Here is a 6,000-nt window from a genome sequence, read left to right as displayed (position 1 = left end):
CCAAAACAAAGTAAAACACATTCTGGGTTTAAGCACTTTTGACATACAAAGCACAGCATACTTTTGGACATTGAAGGTCAACCTTAATGCAGTACTAGGAGCAGTGGAAGGGGAAATCTGAAGAATTCTAAAGCAGCTTCCAAGGGCCAGATCAATTAGAATTGAGCAGGGGCATGAAATGCCAGACAAGGCCCTAAATTCTAAATTGACAAGGCCCTAAACTGACGTTCAGAACATCAGAAAACATGGCATGGGAGTACAAAACAATGACACTAGGGCCTGCCAGCTAATTATAAATAAGTTAGACCTGCAAATAGACTAGGACCTTTATTTCTAGAAAACAGATTAATTAATGTGCATATACAACAAAGTTAGTGGTCTGGTAATCCAAAATGCATGCATGATAACATACCATTATTTATAAGCATATAATTTTCTTTAGCATTGTGACCCCTTAAAGCCTACCCTATTCAGTTTTAGAAGAATGTTTTCAATAAATCACCTTTATGATGGCATAGGAGTGTCGTATTGGATGGTTACAGGCAGGACAGAAGAGGCTGGAAGGTGGCATTCTATGTAATGACAATAATAGAATCTATGAAGCTTACAGATGGCACAGATGAGAGACACTAGTTAAGATCAAGGGATTAACAAATAATGGGGATGTCATTGTGGGTGTCTGCTACTGACTTCCCAGCCAGGACGATAATGCTGACAAATTATTCTTTGAGGAACTAAAGGACACTTCGAAGTCAACTGCCCTTGTCCTTATGGTGGACCTCAACTTACCAGAAATCAACTGGGAACATCACACAGATGGTACAATCTTAGACAGAAGATTCCTAAAAAACCCGTGCGACAACTTTACGAAAGAGGTTCTGAGCCAGCTGACCCAGAATCAGAGAATCACAAAATCAGAGAATATGCTGGATTGGAAGGCACCCATCAGGATCATCAAGACCAACTCCAGGCACAACACCCCAAGAATCACACCATGCGCCTGAGAGCTTAGTACAAACACTTTTTGACACAGAGAAGCTTGGTGCTGTGATCACTACACTGGGGAGCCTGCTCCAGTGCTCCAGCATCCTCTGGGTGGAGAGCCTTTTCCTAATATCCAACCTAAATTCCCCCGATTCAGCTTCGTGCCATTTCCTTGAGTCCTGTCATTAGTCACAGAGGGAAGAGATCAATGTCTGCGCCTCCTCTTCCCCTCATGGGGCAGTTGCAGGCTACAATGAGGTCTGTCTTCAGTCTCCTCTGGGCTGAACAGACCAAGTGACCTCAACCACTCCTCATACTGGCTTCCCCTCAAGGTCCTTCACCATCTTTGGTCCTTCTTTGGATGCTCTCTAACAGTTTAACATCTTTCTTACATTGCAGTGCCAAACCAGCCTCCAGCACTGGAGGTGAGGCTGTCCCAGCTCAGAGCAGAGCAGGACAATCCCCTCCCTTGCCCAGCTGTGATGCTGCGCCTGATGCAACCCAGGACAGGGTTGGCCCTCCTGGCTGCCAGGGCACTGCTGACCCATGTTCAACTTTCTTTCAAATAGGACCCCCAAGTCCCTTACTGCAGGGCTGCTGTCTCATTCCCCACTCTGTCTGTACATCCAGGGTTGCCCCATCCCAGATGCAGAATCTGCCCTTTTCCCTTGCTGAACTTCATATGGCTGGTGATCACCCAGCCCTCTAATTTGTCAAGGTCTCTCTGAAGGGCCATTGGAGTACAAGAGCCCATACAACCATTTTTTACGAAAAAGCTCATACAGAGGAACTACAGGATTGAGATTTGCCATTTGAGCCGAGCAGTCCAACTATCTTCATTTAGAACCATGGTCCACATCCAGATGTTACTTTGAAGAATGGTTCTGCAAGGGCTTGTCTTCAGGAACTCTCCAGAGACTACAATATCCATGATTTTTCAAAAGGGGACACAAATGTGGCATTAGTCCCTAGGACGTCTAGAAATTATTTTTAGTATCTACATTGTCTTATCCTGTAGACAGAGATATACATGCAAGAATGTCTTTGCAGTAAGTTCTGTTTTCTCTTTTACATGTGGTACCTAAGAATAAACAACATGGGAAAATCATACAGTCTTTATCTAATTCCATATAGATGAAACCCATTCAATGCTAGATGATTGCTGTGCTGCCGAGGGTGCTTTCCAAATACCAATTCCACTGCAACAATCCAAGGCCAACTCCAAATGCAACTACCTTTGTATTGTGAGAATTCACATTTTCCATGTGCACCTCATTTAAAAAGGGACATAATTTAAAATTATTAACTGTAACTCTTTTTGAATATAAACTATCATAAAATCCTTGAGCCTATCAATCCAACACTATGTGTGTTGAAAACAACACAGAAATCTGTGTACAGCCGCCAGATGGTGCCATCTCCACTCCAAGTGTCCTTCACAGAACCAGTAAAATGAATAATTCGCTCTGCCTCCTGCAATCATTTTGTAAAAAACAAAATGCCAACTTCAAGATCCAGAGTCTCCATTATGGCTAAGACTTCTCACTAGCATTTAAATTTTGCCACTCTCTTTTCTGCAAAACAGTCCCAGCAATGCACACTTCATAATAAAGAGTCATATTTCTGGTTTGGTGAGATGGTTTTGGCTGAGATAATTTTCTTCACAGTAGCTAGTGTAGGGTTATGTTTTAGATTTGTGCTGGAAACATTGTTGCTAACTCAGGGACGTTTACTGCCAAGCGGTGCTTACACAGTGTCAAGACCTTTTCTGCTCCTCACAGCAGCACAGGAGTGTGCGGGCTGGGGATGCAGAAGAAGCTGGGAGAGGACACAGCCAGGACAACTAACCCAGCAGAGCAAAGGGATATTCAGACCATATGCTGTTGGGGAAGAAGGAAGAAGGGGGGACTTTCAGAGTGGTATCATTTGTCTTCCCATGCCACAGTTACGTGTGATGGAGCCCTGCCTTCCTGGAGGTGGCTGAACACCTGCCTGTCCATGGGTAGTGATGAATGAATTCCTTGTTTTGCTTTGCTTGTGTGCGTGGTTTGTGCTTTACCTATTAAACTGTCTTTACCTCAGCTCATTAGTTTCCTCACCTGCGATTCTCTCCTTCATCCTGCGGCAGGGCAGTGACTGAGCAGGTGGGTGGTGCTTAGTTGCCAACTGGGATTAAACCTTGATGTTTGGTCAACTGAAAGACATGAAAAATATTTAGCCATATGCTGGCCTTCAGATCTGACATCACACACCTCCTCTCTCGTCTCTCTTCCTATTTTCCCACATTAAGAATGCATTTAGCAGACTCAAGAGTGTTACACATCAAAACTAGCATGCAGACTACTGGTTGACTACTGCTACCACCAACGTTGATCATCACCAGTGTGCAGCTGCATTAGCACAATGGTATCACCTAACTGAGGTTCAGTAGCACAACAGAAGTGGGAGTGCAGTATAGAAGTGCAGGCTTCATTGAAGAGCAGTGCTTAGTGTCTAATTAAAACACAAATGAGATGTTCAATAATTATATATCATGTATGAACAGAGGCAAAGTTCCACACGTTGAGCAGGATATGCAGCATGTTGTGGGTAATAATGCAGCATATTATGGGTATTTGTCTGTGTAGCACACCAGGAATGTACACTGGGGTTGAATATATGGAGCTGTATATAAAAAAAAGAAGATGAGGATGGCCAGTAAGTTCTACAAGCTGATTTCTCAAAACTAAGAAAATAACATATACCTGCCCTTTGTGTCAAAAAGAGGTCTGTGTCATGCAAAATACCAGGTAACATGTCCTGAGCAGTTCTGTCAATTGTATCTGTATCCTCTGAGTAATTTTATTTACACATTCTCTTGTGCAAATTTGTCATGTCAAATACAGATTACTTGTATTTTTAGTACTCAGAGTTGCCCTATTGGGGTCCTAATGCCATATCTACTGGAATAAGTGGCAATATATCTGTTTACTTTGCTAATAAGGGGATCACTTGGAATGACACCTAATACCACTCTTTCAAAAACAAACAATAAAACAAATGCTACTGCAAAACTTGACTGTTTGGGAACTTCAGAGTATGCGTGACGGAGGTGCCAGGGAAGCGCCACTTTTAAGGTGAATTGCTAAAGCTGCTGCCTTCTTTTCTATGTTTCTTTTTTTTCAATTGGAACTCTTTAGAGTTGTTCTTTCCCTATATTTTATCTACACTGGAAAAGTAAGGATCAGGATAGAGCTCTCAAAATCCTGTGAGAAACACAGTAGGAATAGGTTAGACATGGGTCTAACAATTCAAAGGATGAAAGGTCTCAACATTTCAAGTGCTCTAATACTGAAGCAATTGCTGTACTGTGTGTGTTCAAACTGAGTAGTTGTTTCACTCATTCCCTTTTCACTGTCAACTCCAATTATTTTAAGAGTTAGGCTTCAGTGAAACTGCATACTTAAAAGGAATAAAAGATGCTTTGATAGGCTTCAGTAATCAAAGATCTAGAAGAGTAGTGGAGCAAGAACTAAGGGTGGAGACATAATCTCTCAAATGGTATAAAACAAAGAAGGGATCCTTTATCTGTGAAATTTTTTAGATAGAATAATGGTCTTCTTTTAAACCAATTTGATGGAAAAAATTAATGCTGTTACTAAAACAGCATCAAAAGTTTTTGTCTGTCTGAAACCATAATCCATAGATTTGGAATTGTACCTCAGCATGGTTTTTTAATTAATTGAAAAAAACCAAACCCAATTATATGTCTGTAGGACATCTCCATACTGTCTCAGTCTCCATTCAGATTTTTTTCTCCCTTTTGCAGGCTCTTAATTTACAACAATTCTACATAATTCCCTCAAACAAAAACATCTCTCCTTCCCTCACTTGCAAACTCTGGATATATGCCTACTCTGAGAAGGAATGATAAACTGCAAAATCTATGAATACTGCTTGTGTGGGAAGATGATGGGGTAAAAAGATAATGGTATGGAAAGCACAGGGGAAAATACAGTTGCTATTCCCTGGATGGAATGTGACCTCCCCCACACAACACAGTCTCAGGGCAACTAAAGGAAGGGTGGAGTGGGACACCATGACCAGGCTCTGTTGACACCCTTGCAGAGGAGGGAGGAACTTGGTGGTACTTTCTAGCTGATAAGCTGCACAGCAGCTGAAAACTAAGTGAGATAAAGAAACATGTCCTGCTGTTGAATCAGCAACTGTGGTGAATTCACTCTCCTTGGACTGACACATGTCCTTGTTCCAAGGTTATATCTTGTACTATACTGAGATATCTGCACCCGAGGTACAGCATGTTTTGTCTACTGCCATGTTAGACTACAATGTTGAACAAAGCCTGATGATCAGGGTCTTCTCAGTTACAGTGTAAACAAGGCTACTGGACTTCTAGAGTTTCTATTTTACCAAATGACTGAATGCACTCCTTTGATGATGACAAGAAGAATATAATTACTCTCTAGTTTGTTCCTTGAACTGCAAAAACTGGCTTTAAAATTTAGCTGAAGTGTTTTATTGATAAGAAGACCCTGGAGTTTTTATTGCATAGCACGAGCAGGAAAAAAATTCCGATTTTGTCTTTGGGTTTCAATTTAAGCAGTTCATGCTCAGTAAGACTGACTTACTAAGATTACTACATGCTTCAGCAGTAACTACATTGCTGCATGTGTAATTGAAGGATTATATGACTTACACATTTCACCTTGTCTTGAGGAAAAGTTTGTGTAAGCAGAACAAACATTCCATCATGATTCAGCTGATTCTGAAGGAGATTCAAAACCAGGTGACTCTGAAAGATTTAGGAAATAAGGCACCATGTAGTGTGTGGTTTTGCTGCAGTTATATTCTAAAATTCTCCAAGAAATAGCTCAAAAATTTTGAAAGCCCTGTAAGATTAGACTTTTGGGTTTTTGGGGACACAATAAGGAGGTTCACAGTTCCTCCTGCTCTATTCACTGCATTTTTTGCTTCTTTGAATTAAAATAATTTTGAAAGCACTATCTGCAACATGGA

This window comes from Ammospiza caudacuta, chromosome Z (assembly GCF_027887145.1).
Source record: "Ammospiza caudacuta isolate bAmmCau1 chromosome Z, bAmmCau1.pri, whole genome shotgun sequence".
Classification (NCBI taxonomy): domain Eukaryota; kingdom Metazoa; phylum Chordata; class Aves; order Passeriformes; family Passerellidae; genus Ammospiza; species Ammospiza caudacuta.
The sequence above is the reverse complement of the archived record's forward strand: the minus strand, read 5'-3'. Positions refer to the sequence as shown.